This window comes from Pholcus phalangioides, unplaced genomic scaffold (genome assembly GCF_987345545.1).
Source record: "Pholcus phalangioides strain wild (caught in Gottingen) unplaced genomic scaffold, Ppha-v1.0 ptg000042l_1, whole genome shotgun sequence".
Taxonomy (NCBI): domain Eukaryota; kingdom Metazoa; phylum Arthropoda; class Arachnida; order Araneae; family Pholcidae; genus Pholcus; species Pholcus phalangioides.
Genome location: NW_028301628.1, coordinates 14,575,856 through 14,597,959, shown reverse-complemented (window position 1 = coordinate 14,597,959; position 22,104 = coordinate 14,575,856).

The following is a 22,104-nucleotide window of genomic DNA, read 5'->3' as shown; positions in this document are numbered from 1 at the left end:
GGCCGTAATAACCCATTTTCTGACCGAAAATCTCATATGCATGAGAAGACTACTCAATTTTAAAAATGTATATTGATTTACATTCTATATAGGTGAAATCAATATTAAAATATATATATATATATATATATATACTATTACGAGTGAAAAACTCGATAAACAATCGTTTTAAAAAAATTTTGAAACAATACGTCATACAAATTCAGTCAAAGCTTCTACTGTTTTAATTTAAGAAGACGTTCGATTTTTTTTTTTTTCAAAGCTTATTGAGAGCGTTCTGATAAGACTAAAATTTAAAGCCGTTATTTCTGTGTATGATATATTTTAAAATATATCTTTTCTTGAAATAGAACTAATTAACAATTAAAAAAAAAACTTAATAATATGACTCACCATGCTTTCATAGGCTGATTTCATACAGCGTCCTATACTTCACACCCAGGGCTGATGCTATCCAGGATTTATACAAATAAACCTCATCCAAAGGGCAGTGATGTCGCTCCCCGTCGATGTGATGACCACAGCTCATCGATGTTGCCAGACGCCAGGGTTCACCGGTCTCGATATTCATAACCTTCTTTTTCAGCAGGGTGGCCTTTGGACAGCCGAATCTCTCAATGTTAAGGGCCGGTATCCCTAAACCGTTTAAGAGCTGTGCCTCACAGGTACCTCCTTTATAACCCACTAGTGTCTTTTCAGATGTTTTTTCCGTGTCATAGATACGGAGAATCTCGGAGGGCACCTGCTGAAAATGGAGTAAGTGACCACTGTCATACTCCCAAGGCCTAGGAAAGTAACTAAGCCCGTGTATGTTTTTTTTTATGAAGTTGTTGGAAGGCGTTGATAGTTCATGAGGCGAAAACGAACCCTTTGGATGAGGTTTATTTGTATAAATCCTGGATAGCATCAGCCCTGGGTGTGAAGTATAGGACGCTGTATGAAATCAGCCTATGAAAGCATGGTGAGTCATATTATTAAGTTTTTTTTTTAATTGTTAATTAGTTCTATTTCAAGAAAAGATATATTTTAAAATATATCATACACAGAAATAACGGCTTTAAATTTTAGTCTTATCAGAACGCTCTCAATAAGCTTTGAAAAAAAAAAAAATCGAACGTCTTCTTAAATTAAAACAGTAGAAGCTTTGACTGAATTTGTATGACGTATTGTTTCAAAATTTTTTTAAAACGATTGTTTATCGAGTTTTTCACTCGTAATAGTATATATATATATATATATATATATTTTAATATTGATTTCACCTATATAGAATGTAAATCAATATACATTTTTAAAATTGAGTAGTCTTCTCATGCATATGAGATTTTCGGTCAGAAAATGGGTTATTACGGCCCTGTCTTTCAGCTGTTAATATATCTGTTTTAAAAATATTAAACTTAAATACACAAGCGTCGCCTGCTAACCTGATATTATTTTTTCTTGTGTCGCTGTAGAACTACTACCCTGGTCATGACGGCTGCTTCCCTCGGTCGGAGAGAAAGCTTGCTTCCTTTTTTTTCTTTTTTTTAATCTGTTTATTGTTTTTTTTTTATCTTGCCGTATATCAGTCGCTCTTCCCCCATGTATATACCCCCCTTTTTTTATGAATAAATTTTTATTACCTTTCTCTAAAAATGGTCTTTAGTGTTATTTTGTGTTTTTTATCTAGGTATTTAACACTATGTAGTGTGTGGTGTATGTAGTAACATTTTTAAAAATCACTCGTATTTTTACTGAATCGATTTCAACAGGGAAAAATAATGTCAAGGGGGGAAAATATGTTTTTTATCGTAAGGAGGGTAAGCCGCTATAAGTACCAAGTCGTTGACATGAAAGCTATATACGTATTTTTTTATTATTATTTTGTTTATTTTATAAATATTTTATTTATCCCTTAATTGCAATGTAATTTTTTAATCGTCGGTACAGGCATTTGTCTCGGTTATGTTTCTCATAAATACCCTTCAATTTTTTTTTTTTTTTGTATGTATAAAAAGAATAAATTTAATTTCATTTGAAATAAGAGTTTGTTAAAATTAGTAAAAGATAGTAAATTGAATGAGAGAAAACCGCTGAGAATTCGTTCATCTCGAGAAATTGAATATGTCGGAATTAAGGACTGGAAACCAAAAACTGTTTTTGGAAAGCATTCACTGTGAGAACTTTTATGAAAGAAACAATGGATTCACACTGAATAGTTAGGGAGGAATAATGTTCAGTTGGTCATTCTAAGTGTCACTCACGTAGGTCACGTTCTAAGTCACGATATAACATGCGATTTAGAAACAGTAAAAAAGGACTTTCATTTTGAAGTCTTGCTGGCTAAAAATTCCTTGTGGATTTTTTTTGGAATCATTTTTATAAGTTTTAACATTTCTATCATTTTTATGAGTTTTAACATTTCTATCATTTTTATGAATTTTAACATTTCTATCATTTTTATGAGTTTTAACATTTTTTCGTGTTATTTACCCCCCTTTTTTTATAAAAGTATTATTATTTTATTGAATACACACATGCTTCTGAGAAAAATGGTGCGAGAAAGAATAAAAGTTAAAATGTCGTGTCCACTCTTTAGTTGACACCCATCATATCGGATACCGTAGTTTATTTTTAGCCTTTTGTTATTCTCATCACTATTCGAAAAAACATGCCTCTCGTTATAACAATGTCTGCTAAGGAACATAAAATTCATGAAAAAAAAAACTCGAATAAACATACAGATATAATATTTCATAGTACGTAAGCCGAAGTAACCTTCCGGATTGATAAACATTAGAAATATTTTCAGCAGAAATGTAAGAAACATTCATATTTCATAAAACGCCAGGAAATGAATATTTTCTTAAGTTATGAAAATTTTATTCATTGAGACATGTCAGAGACACGGTTTTCACACCCAATTCAACGTAAATATAATTTAACACTAGAAAGACCACGTCGATTTTTCATACTGAAGCATATTAATTGCTGAAATCCCGCTAGCATTTGTCACTTCCAGTGGAGATCGTGATACGTGCAGAGTTATGCAAGACGTATCAAAGGATAGCGCTGTGACGGCCCAGAGAAAATTTTTTAGCCGTGAAGAGACCGGGAAAGCCTTGATCGGGATCATCGTTGTGTCCGTGATTATCACGTTATCTAGCCTTGCGTTGAATGTGTACGACGACCCCAGCTTCAAATTTAGAGGAAACTGTTCTCGTTCCCAACCTCTTGGTGATGGTGTTTTTTTCACGAAATGTAATACAATTTATGACATTCGTGTTTTTGTCAATAACACACCGACGATAAAAGGAATTAATTTAAATTCCAGACAAATGTATAAACTTATCGAGCATGCTATCGATATCTTGATATGAATAAATATTTGAACTGTATAAACTTGTAGTCTGTCTCATTTTTTGAACTACGCGTGAAATTTATTCACATGACATTTCAATTTAAAAAATATATTATTTAAGAAATGTAAAATCTTCAAACGACAAAATAAACACTTTTAAGTAAATAAAAATAAAATAACGAAGATAATGAAAAAACGATATATAGATGGATAGTAACGATAAAAACATAAAGAAAATAAAATGTTGACACAAAGATAATAAAAATCAAATAGATAAACGATGAAACATTAAAAAAAAAAATTTTGAATGATTGAAAAATAAACGAAATGAAAATAATATGATGACACTAAGATAATAAAAATCAAATAGATAAAATAAATAAAAATTAAAATTTTTGAATAAAAGTTTGAATAATTAAATATAGAATAAGTTGGAAAGGCTTGAATTAAAAAAAATATATATATATCAATGGAAATAAAGTGAACTAAAACAAGTGAAATAAATAATTTTTAAGTGGTTGTGAATGTAATATAAAAATAAACTAAAAATGAAAAAATAAGCTAGCACTGAAAATAAAATTATGACACTAAGATAATAAAATCAAATAGATAAAATAAAGAAAAAATTAAATTTTCGAATATAAGTTTGAATAATTAAATAGAGAATAATTGGATAAAGTGAAATAAATAAATTTTTAAGTGTTTGAAGTGAATAAAAAATAAAATAAAAGCCATGAATAAAGTGACATAATGAAAAACTAAAAGTAGGTTTAAATTTAAAAAAAATAATATCAATGAAAATAAAATGTTCACACAAAGATAATAAAATCAAATAGATAAACGATGAAACATTAAAAAATAAAATTTTGAATGATTAAAAATAAACGCGATGAAAAAGATAATAAAATAAAGAAAATATTAAAAATTTTTGAATAAAAGTTTGAATAATTAAATATAGAATAAGTTTGATAAAGTGAAATAAATAAATTTTTAAGTGTTTGAAGTGAATAAAATAAAAGCCATGAATAAAGTGACATAATGAAAAACTAAAATAGAAATAAAATAATAAAGTGCGGGAAGACACAATATCTTTCTTATTTATGTGGTATAAGAAGTGATGTCTAAAGAATAAGCTTTCTAAGGGTGTAGTTACAAATCTCGTTTCGTTATGGAAGGAAATATAGAAATGTTGACAATGAAAACTTGTGTGTGTGGTTTTTTTTGTGCATATTTTTGGTATCTAATCTCTTAAAGATCCAAAGACGATGGGTAAAAATAATAACGCTTGGAAAGTGAGCGTTTTTTTTGAATCATGTTTGATTAACTTGGATATTTTTTTAATAAAAAGGCTCTTCTCGAAGCAGCATAATTTGAACACTAGTGGTTAATTAGCATCATCATCAACCACAAACGAACTATATCTTTTCAAACTTGAGATTTGAAAACAGCTAGAGAGTTTGGTGCCAAAATTGACATTTTCGCCGTAATTTGGCGACTTAATTTTTTCTCTTTTAAATTCATTTCTAATACAGCTTCATGTCCAAAGAGAAAATCGGGACGACATTTCATAAATTTTTTTATATAACGACATAGTGAATAATTTTCACGGAAGTTAAATATCGGTAGTGCTGCCATCTAGTATCGTCATCAACGTGGGTCACGTGATCGACCATCTTGAGAAAATTTTTAAAAATTTATTTAAATAAAAATGGTTCGTGGAAAATAATTGAAAAACAGTAGATATGGTTCACAATATGCGCACTTTTCACCAATAACTCCGTGGCCGATCGTCGATCATAGGCACATCAAACTTAGGAGCGACGTTCTTTAATACACTTCCTTAAACGTTCTACGTGTTATTATTTTTATATACTTATTTCATAAGGCCTCTGTCTAGCAAGTCTATTGGGTTCAGTGGTTAGCACACTATCCTGGAGAACGAAATAGTTTATCGGTTGTCATGGGTTCGAATCCCGATAGGACATTGAAAAAGTTTTTTTTATATAACGACATAGTGAATAATTTTCACTAATAAGTTAAATATCGGTAGTGCTGCCATCTAGTATCGTCATCAACGTGGGTCACGTGATCGACCATCTTGAGAAAATTTTTAAAAATGTATTTAAATAAAAATGGTTCGTGGAAAATAATTGAAAAACAGTAGATATGGTTCACAATATGCGCACTTTTCACCAATAACTCCGTGGACGATCGTCGATCATAGGCACATCAAAATTAGGAGCGACGTTCTTTAATACACTTCCTTAAACGTTCTACGTTTTATTATTTTTATATACTTATTTCATAAGGCATTCGTCTAGCAAGTCTGTTTGGTTCAGTGGTTAACACACTAGCCTGGAGAACGATATACTCTATCGGTTGTCATGGGTTCGAATCCCGATAGGACACTAAAATAGTTTTTTTCCAAATAAATAAGACCAACCGCCATTTTGAAAATAAATACGGTCGACAGGTAATCCGGTTCGAAGTCCGGCTAAAAAAGGAAGTCGGTCAAAAACGCGCGAAAAATAGAAAACATTTCCGGTGGCGCCATCTAGCGGCGGAAATTGGCGTAAATCCCAATGAAGTGACCCCCAAGACTACTAATAACTTTCAGTGCCATAACCAATCCAACTACACCCAAAGCATCATCTGTGGAAATCATACTAGAAAATTCCGAACTTTGTAGACTATGTGAAAAAATCCGAACTGATCAAAAGACCTCGAAGACAGATATCGAAGAACGAAAATATCCCCACAGATTGCCTAGAACCGGTTCCAGAAGCTTCGCCTGCACAGGTATAACTGAATGGTGTGGATGCATCGAACCGTTCAGTCATGCCTGTACAGGCATAACTGAACGTGTGTAGGCCCCTTAAGAGAAATGGGCGGCGCGGGTGGAAAATGTTTGAGATCCCGTTTTTTAGGAAAACGGATAAACACCGTGATGATTGCTCATCGCTTACTAACATTGTCGAAACACGGTTTCTGTTTTTTTCTCTTTTATTTTATTGTACTGAATATCTGTTATTTCCGTGGACTTGAATTGGAATGCCGTGTGTTATGAAAGAGACACGAGCTTTTTTCTGATACAAATAATGAACATCTCACACACAATACATATTTCTGTATTTCTTACAAAATCAAAACCAGTTTATTGCATCATCCGCGCGTTCATTGAAATTGGTTATGTATAGAACACTGCCAAAAGCAGTGCCGTCTTAAGGCATGGGCCCACCAGGGCACGCCCAGGGAGCAGGGCCGTCTTAAGAGCATCATGGGCCCCCGGGTCAAGTGATTTTTCTGATGCAGTACCAGGCAAATTCTTTAAAATTTCAACCAGATCTCATTTTTGTGAGGCCCCTGGGCCGTGCCCGGGTGGGTCCATGCCTTAAGACGGCACTGCCCGGAAGACCTCAAGATAAAAAAGGCTTCGCAAAAGAGAGATCTGGTTGAGATTTTCGAGAATTTGCCTGGTAGGTAGGGCCTCAGAAAAATAATTTGGCCCATGATGCTCTTAAGACGACCCTGCATATAGGAGGAATCTATAATTCTGGGATGTCATAAATAATGGATCCACTCTGATAATTTGTGATTAACGACCACGTATACATTTATCGCTAATAACAATAATTTTCATAATGATACGGTGGCCATAAAAAAATTACAGTTGCGTCATCGAGGTGTATGGATAACTTCTCGCTTCATCTCATTAACGGTGATATTTTCTTTAGAAAGTATCGAAATTAGCTTCTGCGGATTATAGGCATGTATTTTTATTCAGTGTCTAACTAATTCTGTTGTCTCTCTATCTTGATTGAAGTATAATTATTTAAATCTTTATGCAATAATATTATAATATAACATTATGCAATAATATTCGAAACAACGGTTTGATACAAGAAGTCATTAAAAACATATATCAGGACTTGTAGTCTTTTGAGGATTAATGGGTTTATTGCAGCGCTTCTCAACCTTTTTTGACCCACGGAGCCCTTCCCGGTATGTAATTTCTATGGCGGCGCCCCGGACGCCTATTTTTTATTTATTCATCAAAGTTTCTGACCTATTTTTATTATTCAAAAATATTAATTATTTTTTTCAAATTTACTGGTTTTTTTATTTATTTTCCACGAGTGGCCACGGAGCACTGGTTGAGAACCGCTGGTTTATTGGAATTCTCCAATATTGCCAAACTGATTGATTTGGCATGAACAGGCTGGTAGGCTGGCGAGATGTCACTTTTCCCGCTCAAAGGCTTTTCTTCTTTACCCTGAACGCCTGCGGTCATTTTCGCTCTCTCCGCCTCGCCAGTATGTGAGGGGACATCGAGATGAGCATCGATGTATTTTCTCTTTTGAAATCGCTCTCTTTGTTGACTCCCCAGTATGTGTTCGGCCTAATAGAAATCACCAAGCATGAATATTGAAAAAATATAAGTTAAAAAAAATTATATCCGGAACATTTCATTAATAATAAACAGATCCATGCATTAAAACTAAAACCCGGACCCTTTTTTTTAATAATAACCATACCTGAGCAGTTTCAAAAAAATGGAAAAAATTGATTTTTCAAAAATTAAAATGCCTAAGTGAATTTCATTGTACCTTTTTTTTTGAAATAGTATGACCTTTTCATCATACTTTTCTATTTCCTAAAATGATAATTTCTTGGAGAGGGTGATTTCCCCACCCCCAGCTTTTACAAAAATTTAAAAAGGGAACCAGCTTTGCTATAAGGGACAGGTTGGCGATTTTGGCGACTTTTTTTCGACGCCAAATATGTCCGACGGTCCGAGAAAAAACCGCCAGACACTACTTGCGCCAGAAAAAAAAAATCGCCAGCATAGAAAACAATAAAAACAAATGGTATAAACAAAAATAAGCTCTGGATTGTTTAAAAAATAAAGCTGTGGATAAAAATAAATCAATCAGGGTTTAAATAAAACCCGGTCATTGTTTAAAATAAAGCCCGGACCGTTGTTTAAATAATAAATCGATCAGGGTTTAAATAAAACCCGGCCATTGTTTAAAATAAAGCCCGGACCGTTGTTTAAATAATAAATCGATCAGGGTTTAAATAAAACCCGGACATTGTCCAAATGAAGCCCGAACCGTTTTTTAAATCAAACCGGGCCATTGTTTAAATAATAAATCGATCAGGGTTTAAATAAAACCCGGGCATTGTTTAAATATTAAAGCGATCAGGGTATAAATAAAATACGAGCACTGTTTAAATACAGGAAAAAAAAAGGGAACAATACAACCTGACCAGCGACGAAAATGTAATCCACTAGGACAAGCACAAACGACAAAATGGCTGAACGGCTATTTGAAAAGACGCGCTACAACAATTAACGCCGCCTGGCAGAATTTTTCAGAACAGCGACAACCCAGCAGAACAACACCGAACCAGAGTGCGCCAACGATGGCACCTTATCGCCGGAAAAAAGTCGCCAATTTGGCGTGTCCCTTATACCAAAGCTGTTCCTGAAAATTACTTGAAAAATTTTTTAAACATATCCAAATCAGTCAAAAATGGGTTTAAAAAATATGGATCAGAGGCCACAGTAAAACAATTTTCAAAGTAGTAGCTGGATGACAAAAAAAAAAATATTGCTCATAAAATATAATTTGTTAATAATTATAACAATTTTAACATGTTATTTGGATTTGTATTCCAACAGTCTCGTTTTTTCTTTTTGCCTCTGACACAAATATTTTTATTTTTCAATTTTCCTAAAGATCATGAAAGGCAGAAAATCTTTGGGAAATCTGTCTTTGGAGAAAAGGCCTCCGATTACTCCAAAATTTGCTCTAAGCATTTTACAGAAGACAGTTTTGATCGAGAGAAGTTCATGGCTAAAAAAAGCTTGTTAGAAAGTCATCAAAGAAGCGGAAAAGTGATGAAAATTCAATGTGCCTAGTACGAGTAATGCAGGTAACAAAACACATTTAGTTTTCTGTTGTAATCCAGCTTAAACTATTTTTTCATAGATGAATTTTATTCTAGTCTGTCATAAGAATCTCAAAATACAGATGCGAAAACTCGACATTTTTCTCTTTACACAAAACTTTGTTTTATGTTTTCATGTTGATTGACATGAAACTGATGCTTGTCACTAATTTTACTGTTAACATATTTTGCAGTTACCAAAAAAAGAAAGAAATACTATCTTGGAGATTTTGGTTCTGATGGTATCAAGCCCATAAGCTACTGAAGCTTTGAAAATAGCTAACCACAGGATAAGCTAATAATAGCTAAATTACAATATTGGGCAGAAAAAAAAGAAAGTTGAGATAAAAGTCAGTTCTCTTCAAGAAATCATGAGGTAAAAGTCTTCAATCTCTGATGCTGCTTCTAATATGTTAGAGGTATGGTTGCATTTTTCATGAGGTTATTTTATATAGACCTACAGTCAATTTTCTATCAGTTGAACTCTGATGACTCAAATATCTGCTTGAGTTGAAGCTTTCTTCCTTTAAGCCGAAGTGTTTGGTTTTAAATAAATTAAGTTCATTGTCAGAGTAAAGAATTTAGATACGGCATATATTTAAGACATGTTTTTTTTATTTCCTACTTTCCTTCTCTAGTTTTGTAAATAAACTAACCAATGACAATCAACTTGGTCAACAGTGCTTGCAAATCTCTTGTTGCATGTATGGTCATGTCAGTAGTTTTTAGCTCAGTTGTGAGTAATGCACAAATGCCAGAACACATCTTCATTGTGTGTAGACTTTTCTTGAAAATGTCAAAGTAGTAAAGTTTTAGATTTGAAACAAAAAAAAATTATTAGCTTAATGAAATGGAAAGAAATCCAAATCTCAAAAGTTTGTACGTTAAATTTTTTTCCTGAATATTATTTTTACAGACATTGTAAAGCATGGTAATTATTCGTATTCATATTGCAAGACTGCAAATATGAATGAAAAGAGAGGCAATTAAAAATTGCTGAAATCACTATAGAAATTTATACAAGTATTGAAGGTATATGTGCAATTAATTTTTTTGTTTATCATTTATATTTTATGTATGTCCACGTTGAATTTTTTTTCAATATTCTCATTTCTGTGCTCAGATGGCAAAATATCACTTTTTCAAAATTTCATGAGGGCAAATTTGTAAACAATATTTTGTAAAAATGTGATATTGGCTTTTTAACTTATTGCAATTTGCCTTCCCTGGTTCCTCATAAACTGAAAGATAGACAAAATTTTGATTAACAAATCAATTTGTATACAACTTACAACTGTATATGTTGTATACACATAGTTCAGTGCCATATAAAAATTTTCAGAACCAATTCCTGAAATGTTGAAAATAAACATCCGCTTTTGCATCTTATTTACATAGTGTTTATACATCAGTAATTTGCATCGTATATCATCAAAACTATTGAATAAACCATTTGATGTTCCACTTTTGAAAATTTTTGAGTTGAATTTTGAATGGATGATTATTTGTGAAATAAAAGTTGGTGTCCACACGCACACAATATCTAATAAAGTACTCCTCACTGTGTTTGCTTTATTATATCACTCTTGAGGTATTATGTTTCATAAGTATTCAAAGTTTACTTAATGTAACTTAATCTTTGTAAACAATCTGTGAAGGTTTTAATTTAACTTTTTAACCAATACAAATTAATTAACAGTGTCCACTTAAAATAATTTAACACTGTGATTGGGGGAAATCTTGTATGTAACGAAAAAATATTTTCAGGACAAAAACATTATTGTAAATTAGGATAATACACTGCTGGCCACCCAAATTGCAACACCAAGAAAGACAAGACATATCGCAACAATATTTATTTTGTAGATAACATGTTGACCAAGCATCAAATGATTAAATTTATAGACTTCTGTGAAGTGTGGTTCCTGCCAAAATCAGTAGCCAGAGTAGCCGCCATTGTTGGAGATCACCGCTGCCACACGCCTCGGCATTGATTCAAAGAGACTTTTTTTTTAGTGTTCTTGGGGTACAGCAGACCAAGCAGCTTCCACGCGTTGCCAAAGTTGATCTGGTGTGGCAACTGGGGATGTAATCTGGGTCAATCGTTGAGCAACCATGGACCACATGTTTTCTATCGGCGAAAGATCCGGGGAGCGAGCTGGCCAGGGAAGCAATTCAATCTGGCGATTGACGAAGAACCTTTGGACAATGCGTGCCACGTGTGGTCGCGCATTATCCTGTTGAAATATGGCTGTGGGCAAGCCCTGAAGGTAAGGAAGGACAACTGGCTCCAACACCTCGGAGATGTAGCGCTGGCTTTTTAAAGTACCGGCAATGCGTACTAGAGGAGTGCGAGAGTGATATCCAATACCGCCCCATACCATAATACCCGGTGCAGTACCAGTGTGGCGGTGCATAACGCAGCTGCTCAGCATCCTCTCTCCACGGTGTCTCCAGACTCGAATCCGACCATCGTGGTGTTGCAGACAGAAGCGTGACTCGTCAGTAAAGACAATTTCATTCCATTGTGCCATCCACATCCTTCTTTCATCGCACCATTGGCGGCGGAGACGTCTGTGGTTCTGCGTCAAGGGTAGACGAAGCAATGGACGTCTTGTGGACAGACCACTCTGCTGTAAACGGCGTCGAATGGTACGCACAGACACTGGATGATGCAGTACAGACTGAATGTGCTGTGCTATGGTTCGTGATGTGGCTGAGCGATCCGTCACTGCCATACGCACAATACGCCTGTCATCACGTGAATCGGTGCACTGAGGTGGATGCGATCGAACACGTCGGTCCGTCGTACCCTCCTGCATCCAACGATCACATATCCGCATTACAGTTGTTTGGTTTCGTCCAACACGACTACCGATTTCCCTGAAAGATAATCCACACTCTCCACAATCTCGGTAGACCACTATCCTTCCTCTGTCGAACTCGGATACTTGATCAAAAGATGATTGCTGTTTTCTACGAGGCATAATCGATCGTTTTTATTAAAAAACCACAAGAAAAACACAATTGCCGTACTTCAAATCGTCGAAATCTCCAAGCCTTAAATAGCGCTTTGAAGTGGCGCCACAGGCGCGCGTGATGTGCGTCTGCGCTGAAATTCTAATCATTTGCATATCTCACCTCCGCTAATGCATGTTGTAAATTTCGTATTATTTGCATGCTTCCTTCAGGGTGTTGCATTTACGGTGGCCAGCAGTGTATTTTAACTTCTGAAAAATTATTTTAAAAACCAGTAAACTTAAAATTTTTTCTTTCAGACATTCTGAATTTTCATCAATTTGTTCTAGAATTCTTTCATTAAATCAAATATTTTTCAATTCCGAAATTATTTTTCATTCTGGAATTAATCGTCTTTCATAGTTTTCATCCATTTTCTGAAGGTACTCTGCATACCACGACAAAAAGCTCCTCGGGCAAAATGCCTGACAGTGTGGGATTACGAACTCGCCAAATTACGAAGTGCGTAAGATCACCGCCAAACATGGCAGCTTTGCTGATATAAGTCACGTGGTACACTCTGAGCACCTGTTCGGAACAGCGCGTGAATGGGCTTTCACTCTCTACTTATATTAATTCTCTATGCTTATACTCTTACACAATCAACTGCTTTGAGATCAAAAAATTTTGTTAATGGCTAGAGTTCTGTTCAATCATTAATATTAGAACGAAATGATCTCAAAGACGTTCCGATGCAGATGAAGCAGCAATTTTCAATAATTCTATGTCCTTACAGACTAAAAAGTGAAAATTCGTTTATAATGAGAAGTACGTTACAATGAAAATATTTCTCGTGGTTGTGAGCTGTCATTATAATGAACTTTTATTGTATAATGAGCAATATTAATTTGAAAAATTTAATTAATCTTCTGCACAACTTAAAAATATGCACTTATTCTGAAAATTCTTTAATTACATACATTTATACACACATTAATGCTAAAAAGAGGTTAAAATATGTAAATGCAACAAACAGGACTAATCATAATAAATTTATAAATAGTGCATTTCATTTCATACCGTGCACTGCCCAGACTCTATCGATCATTGTTAATTTTAGCCATTGCTCCGGATGAGGGGGCTGGGCGGTGTTGGGTGCTTTGTTGTGCATATAAAATACATGAACATGAATATAAAAACATATTATTAAAAAAAAGTACATACAGATTTTTAAATATTTCTATTATACAATATACAATTTATTGCGATGAGTTCTTCTGATGTATTTTTAGCTCTATTGAGCTTGAACCCGTTGTTTTTTTCTGTGGGAAGCGCCAGGTCCTGAACTACGTTTTCCTTCATTGGCTTGTTGGCTCGGGTGAGCCTCCGCGTGGCTCGGCCAGGTCCTGGACGTTTTCCCTCGTTTTATAAATAGTGCAAAAATAAATAAATAAAAAGGTCAATTTCCCATTTACCAATAGGTGATCTTTCATTAAATTAAGTTGTATGATAACCAAGAATGGCTACTAAAGCAGTAATTTCCAAAGTGTGAAATATCGCCCCCCTGGGGGAAGGGGTCGATGCAATACTCCAGAGGGGCGTTAGAAGCTATGGGTTTAGTATAGGATCCTATGGGTGGATTTGAGATCGGAGAGATGAGAATTTTTTTTTTTTTTTTCAAAAAAAAGGGCTATGGAACAAAGAGTTTAGGAAACTTTTCACTGAAGCAGCGGTTCTCAACCGATGCTCCGTGAGCACTTCCCGGGAACTCTGCAGCCACTCGAAGAAAAGAAAATAAATTAGTAAATTTGATAATAGAGGGGGCCACTGAAGAATATTTGTGTTTGAGTAGAGTACAGGTGATCATCTGTGGAGATTTTACTGCATTTAGGAAAATGTAATGGAACCGTTTTTATATGTCTCTCCATTACGTTTCTGATCTTAATCATTTGTACGACGTTTGGCTTCAGTTGCTATACATTCCTATACATTATCCTTGTATACAGAGCCTGATTTCTGTATGGGCAAATGGGACCTTTATAACTTTGAGCACCCTAAATTCAAACATACATTCACTGACCAATTAACATCTTTGACTCTTGTCGCAAGAGCCTCATATAATTCCTGCTTTACTCAGGGCCCTGCCTGTATACACTTCAATTAATCTATGTTTTCACTTCGATTCTAACTCTCAAGTCTGGAAAACAACACTATTTCTATCAATCGCATCGAAATTTTTTAATTGGTAAAAACGCGTCACTGAAATACAGCGCATTCCGTTTTTCCAAAACCCCATCATGAAGAAACGTTGTAAAGGGAAAAACGCTTCAAATTGAAAATCTTGATGGTTATTAGTGATAGATGGAACATGTAAGTAAATCGTACCAAGGGCGTAGCCAGGGGGGGGGGGGGACTTTTGGGGGTCTGGTCCCCCCCCCCCGAAATGTGAGAAAATGACCGAAAAAAGGGAAAAAGATGGCCAAATCCATTGTTCTGTCACTTTGGTCCCCCCCCCGAACGAAATTTCTGGCTACGCCCCTGAATCGTACTAAACTGAAAAACGTTCCAAGCTAAGCGGCATTGACTGTAATTTCTCATGTATATTTTTTACTGAAAAAGCCATAAAATTTAAGATGATTGACCAGATGGCTTTTGACAGGTACTAAAATAATTATTGAATGGGCTATGGTATGCTGATAGCCAGAACCGTAACTAGGTTTTTGCCGACTGAGACAAACATGGTTTTGGCCGCCCCACATTTGATAATTTCATAACAGTGTTCCCTGTTCCAACCTAAGATTGACGCCTCCTAAATTTTGCCCCCTCTAGTTCCGGCCCTGCTGATGGCAAACATGTTCACTATCAGTTCTTTTTTTAAGAGAAAAATCTTTCAACAACGGAACTCAATACATATCTACTTTTTTGCTTAGATATAGAAACCAAAAGCACAACAAAGTATATGTTTTACGTAAGGTTTAAATAACACTTTTTTTCCCCCTGTTAAATCTTGAAATGAATACCGTAACATTGCTTGAGACTTTAGCAACAGTAATGTTATGATAGTATAATATTTCTTCTCAAGCATAATTTTGAATCAAAACGACAGATTTTTTACAAAAACTTTTTTTGGGAAGCATTTGTGGAAAAGGGAGGGGTGTAATTTTCGAAAAAGTTTGTTAAACAGTTTTTGCAATTATACGACGTATCGTATAAACTATGTCCATTATTTGAGAATAAGCCCTCCAACATTTTCGATAAGTTTACGCCTATGCTCATGGTGCATATTCATTTGCAAAAATATATTCTCATGCAAATGACTTCTACATGTATTTCATTTAGGAATTTCTATTACTAGTACTGTATCTGCTCACTAATACAAAGAAACAGATGCTCAAAAAAGAAGCAAACTACACGTGCACACAAGTAACAAAACATGAATGTCAAAAATGGGCGGATTTTTTCTCCCGAGAGATTTTACTTGAAAAAAAAAGAAAAGACATGCAAATAAACCCAGGCTTCGGGTATGGACAAATTTCGGATATATAGTTAAAAATTCCTGGAGTTTTAGCAGCCAAACATCAAACTATTTTAAAATGTGGAATGGAAAATGCTGACCGATCCATCCATGTCATGGAAGTGAGCATGAATGTAATAAGTTCAGACTTCTAATTGTTCAACATGAACGAAATGATCTCAAAGATGTTCCAATGCAGATAAAGCAGCAATTTTCAATAATTTTATGTCCCGACAGACTAATAAGTGAAAACTCGTTTATAATGAGAAGTAAATTACAACAAAAAATTTTCTCGTGGTTGTGAGCTGTCGTTATAACGAATGTTTATTGTATTATGAGCAATATTAATTTGAAAAATTATAAAAATGTAATTAATCTTCCGCACAATTTTAAAATATGCACTTGTTCTGAAAATTTTTCAATTACATACATTTATGCACACACATTAATGCTAAAAAGAGGTTAAAATATGTAAATGCAAAAAAAAGGACTAATAAATTTATAAATAGTGCAAAAAAAATCAAAAATAAAAAGGTCAACTTCCCGTCCCCCACTGGGTGACCTTTCATTAAATTAAGTTGCATATTAACCAAGAATAGTCACTAAAGCAGTGTTTTCCGAAGTGTGAAATATCGCCCCCTTCCCCCAGGGGGCGATATTTCACAATAATTGGCAATGCAATAGTCCAGAGGGTCGGTAGAAGCTATGGGCTTAGTATAGGATCCTATGGGTGAGCTTGAGTTAGGAGCGATGAAAAAGACATTTCTTGAAAAAGAGGTATGGAACAAAAAGTTTGGGAAACTTTTCACTGAAGCAACGGTTCTCAATCGGCGCTACGTGTGCCCTTCCCGGGAGCTCTGCAGCCACTTGAAGAAAATAAATCAGTAAATTTGATAAGTAAATAAAAGAGGAGACTATGGGGCTCCGCCATAGAAATTTTACGGCGAATAGGGACAACCACTGAAGCATATTTGTGTTTTAGTACAGGTGATCAACTGCGGAGATTTTGCTGCATTTAGGAAAATGTAATGGAACCCTTTTTATATGTCTCTCCATTACGTTTCTGATCTTAATCATTTGTACGACGTTTGGCTTCAGTTGCTATACATTCCTATACATTATCCCTGTATACAGGGCCTAATTTCTGCATGGGCAAATGAAGCCTACATACTTTGAGCCCTACGAAATTCAAACAACATTCATTCACTGACCAATTAACATCTTTGACTCTCGTCGCGAGAGCTTCCTAATTCCTGCTTTACCAAGGGCCCTGCCTGTACACACTTCATATAATGAATGTTTTCACTTCGATTCGAACTCTCAAGTCAATTTTTCAATTGGTAAAAACGCATCACTGATATACAGTATTTTCCGGTTTTCAAAAACACATCATGAAGAAACGTTGTAGGTGGGAAGACTAAGCGGGATCGACTGTAGTTTCTCATGCATATTTTTTACTGAAAAAGCCATAAAATTTAAGATGATTGACTGATTCAATGGCTTTTGTCAGGTACTGAATTAATTATTGAACAGGCTATCGTATCCTCATAGCCAGGGCTGTAACTACAATTTTTGCCAATCTGGGCAAACATGATTTTGCCGCCCCCCACCCATTCAATAGTTTACAATCCTCACCTAAATTTTGATGCCCGGGGCAGTTGCCTCGTCTGCCCCCTAGTTCCGGCCCTGCTGATAGCAAACATGTCCACTATTAGTTCTTTCTTAAAGGGCCATTCAAGTATTACGTCATAATCGATGGGGGGGGGAGGGGTTTCCGATTTGCTGACTTTTGATGACAATGGAAAGGGGAGTTTGGATAATGCTTATGTCATAAACCACCGTTTATGAAAATATGAAATATTCTTAATGGTATCTTACTCTGTGAGCCGAAAACGAGAAAACCCTTTCGATGGTTTGTGGGCACTTGAAGCAACATTTCCCCCCTCCACTATTGATAAGTGCCCTACAGAGCCACTTTAGTGATCTCAAAATTTTTCGCGGATTCAAGTGCTCTGGAACTGTGCCCCGCATCACTCTACTGATCTGTAATTATACACCGCAGATCACTTAAATAATCTGAGAATGTGCTGCGTGTAACTTGAGTGATGTAGAACTGCACTGGGGGCCACTTAAGTGCTCTAAAACTACATCACATGTCACTCAAGGGATATCTAAATGTGCCACAGGCCGCTTAAATGTTCTGGAATTGTACCACAGGACACTTAAGCGATCTGTAAATGTGCCGCTTAGTTCATTTTTACAAAATTAGGTTTGAGGCGGGCAGGCTGCATCAGATAACCCCATATTTGGTCCATAGGCCAAGGGCCGTTAATGTGATTTATCATTATATGGCTTAGAGGGTGTGTCGCAATGAATTTATTAGATAAATTTTGAGTTCATAGTTTTCAAATAATATTGAAATTAACAGAAATTGATTATAATAACATATAAAGGTATTTTCTTCCAAAATTAAAATTTAAAAATAATATTTTTCTGCATTAAAAAAATAAATTATTGATTGTGGGGAGGGGGCACTAGCCCCCTATGCCCCCCCCCACTGTGTATGTCTCTGATCCCACCAATATGCGTTACGATTCAGAGGAGCAGAGCTGATGACGAAATTTTGGTGACGGGGGGGAGGGGATCAGAGTTTTTTTATCTTTTGCTGACAAGGGAGGGGTCAAAAATGGCTGAAAATTTGCTTATGTAATACTTGAACGGCCCCTAAGAGAAAAATATTTCAACAACAGAACTCAATACATCATCTACTTTTTGTTTAGATATAGAAAGCAAAACAAACAAGTATAGGACGTTTTACATAAGGTTTAAATAACACTTTTTTTTTCTGTTAAATCTTGAAATGAATACCGTAAAATTGCTTGAGACTTGAGCAACAGTAATGTTATTATAGCATATTTCTTCTCAAGCATAAGATTTTGAGCCATAAGGACAGATTTTTAACAAAAATGTTTTTTGGGAAACATCTGTAAAAAAAGGAGGGGGTGGATAATTTTCGAAAAATATCGTTATACTGCTTTTGCATTTATACGACGTGTCGTATAAACGAGGTTCCATTATTGTGTGACCATATGTCCCATATTTTACGGGACTGAATTTTTCATAATATTTCGTTATTTCGTAGGTTTAATAAAAATGTTTTTGTCAAGCTTGCTTAAAAAACCACTTTGAAATAGTGAATTCGTTTTGAGCTGTAGGCCCTACATAAAAATTTCCGTTTTTTTTTCCATTTGGTCATACTAGTTATACACAGCTTCAGAATAATGAAAAACATGCTAATTTAATCTTTTTTTTTCTCTACCACCTTCATTTTGTGCGTAATAGGACTAATTAGACCATTACTTATACAGTTCACAGCTGATTCAGAATGGCTTTTTTATGTTTTTCACAGAGAGGTTCGTACGCCAAACATTTGGTGTGCACACTTTCTTCAACAACAATGTGCTGTTTGATCATCATGATGCTGTTTCTGCAATTGTCCCTTGTATCAGAAAAGGTACTGGCAAGGATAGAAGAGGGTATTGAACACACAACATCTCTGAGCATCTTGTGGCACAGTTCGCGACTATCTTATATAATTGGGCTACTATAATCCACTGCTATGTAAGTGGTATTCCACAAATACCCACGGTTTTATAATCATGACAACTGATACACAAGTATCACTTTTGTTCAAGTATTCACATTAAAATTCACGAAATGCAAGAAGCTGTCAAAAGAACAAGAAAATAATTTAAAAAATGTTTGATGGAATCTGGGCCGGAACTGGGGGGGGGGGGGGGGGAGGAGAAAGGGCAACTGCCCCGGGTACCAAAATTTTAGGGGGGCGGCAAATACCAGGAAAAAACAAAAATACCATTACAAAATCATTGAAATTTGAAGTGAAGGGGGCGGCAAAATCATGTTTGTCCCTCCTCATAAAAACTTAGCTACAACCCTGGATGAAATGGTCTTCAACGATTAATAGATAATATCAATAGTAAAATACAGAACAAGATAAAAAAATACTTGGTCAGCTGGGTTGAGTGTGAATTTTACATACACCATTTTTTTTTTTTTTTTTTTTTTGAAAAAATAATTTTTTTTTTTTTTTTAATATATATAAATCAAATTTATTGTTATCATATAACAGTACAAAAAGAAAAAATTTACCAAGGAGTCAATCAAAAAATGACCCATTCTGGTAAATGCTAGTAAAGATTAATATGGAAAACAGAATAGTCAACTAAAAAAAAAAAATCAAAATTATTCAAATTAAAATAAAAGTTAATGGCAACAGAGGAGTGCAATTTAAAAACAGTTCTACATGCTGCAACTAAAAATATAATTTTTTTTAGATGTTGGAGTGAAAGCAAAAACGACTAGATGCAGCATGTAGTTAAATTAAACTGTTACGTTATTTAAGGATTATATGAGCAAGTGAAAAAAAACATTAAAACAAATTTTCTATACCATCTAGTGAGAATATGTATTGCTTGACACACTTTTTAAAGGATGATAAATTAGTATTGTGAGTGATTTCTGGTGGTAATGTATTGTAGAATTTTGGGATAAGGTAAGTAAAATGTTTCTTCAACAGTGTTTTATGAGGCAGCGGAAGTGAATATATATTATTTAATCGATTTGAAGATCGAGATGTATTTAAAGGCAAGGAGAATTGACCTTTGAATAGGAGGAGAATAGATTTATAGAAATATAATTGACGTAATGTAAGTATTCCAAGATGTTGATGAAGTTGTATTGATGGTGTAGTAAAGTTATTTGTGATGATTCTAATTATTCTCTTATGGAGGCTGATTATAGGGTAAAGGGTTGAAAGGTAGTCAGAACCCCAGACAGTTAGACCATATAGTAGAAGTGAATGAAACAAGGAATAATAAAGGGTTAATAAAAACGACTGATTCAAGTAGGATTTGAGATAGTAAAATTTATAAATTGCTAGTCGTAGTCTTTTTTGCAAGTACTTGATATGACTCTTCCATTTAAGATTGTGATCAATATATACTCCAAGGTATTTAATTGTAGTAACTTGTTCGAGACATGAACAATTACAATCAGAATTAATAGTACAATTGCAATTATGGAAAATTAAATTAGGGTGAAAGTGAGTGTTAGATTGGGAAGAGAAATTTATAAACTTAGTTTTTGATGTATTTATCTGAAGGTCGTTAGCAACAAACCACTTTCGGATTTTAATTAAATCAGTATTGATTAGGTTAGTAAGAGATTGAAAATCATCAGATGAGTAAAGTAATACTGTGTCATCGGCGAAAGTTATGATATTGCCATTTATGTTTAAATTACATAAATCATTTATGAATATTAAAAATAATAATGGTCCCAATACAGATCCCTGAGGGACGCCTTTCACTATTTCCAATGGGGTGCTAAGGCTATTGTGAATTTTGACTGATTGTGTTCTATGAGTTAAAAAAGAAGCAATTAGATTCAGAGTATTACCTCTGATTCCGATATATGACAACTTATTGAGTAATATATGATGATTCACGCTATCAAATGCTTTTCTTATATCAAGAAATATTGCAATGGTTTTTTTAGATTTATCAATATTTTCAGCGATAAATTTAGTAAATGTTAGTAGAGCAGTTTCTGTGTTTTTATTAGGAAGGAATCCAAACTGGTTGTTAGAAAAGAAACTGAAATGTGATAAGAAAGAAAAAATTCTATTTTTGATAATTGTTTCAAATATTTTTGAGATAGAGGGTAGAACTGAGATTGGTCTGAAGTTGTTAAAATCATTGGGATCTTCAGATTTATAAATAGGTGTTACGATAGCTGATTTTAAAGACCTTGGGAATTTACCATTAGCCATACATATATTTATTAAATCTGAGAGAGTATTCAAAATATTATATGGTAGAATTTTCAAGACCTTGTTATTGATTGTTTCTGCAAAGGATCCAGAAGTGGGTAATTTTTTAATAATTGTCAAGATTTCATCAGCAGTTGTTGGAAAAAGGTATATTGAGTGAGAATTCGATTTCATGTATTGCTTAAAATCTTCATTTATGTTGATATTGAGTGTGGAAATATTAACAAAATGGGAATTAAAGTTTTGAGCCAGAGAAATAGGATCAGAATCGGAGGAAAACAGTTTATTATGACCATCAGTTTTTTTAATTATACCATCAATGAATCTCCAGCGTTTTGTGGGAGTGTTACATTTTGAAAATTGGTAGGAAAAATATTCAAGTTTAGCAGATTTTATTTTGGATTTGACCAGCTTTACAACATTTTTATAGGCTATATTTAATGGGATATCGAATGGAAATTTTCGTGTTTTATAATACAGTTTTTG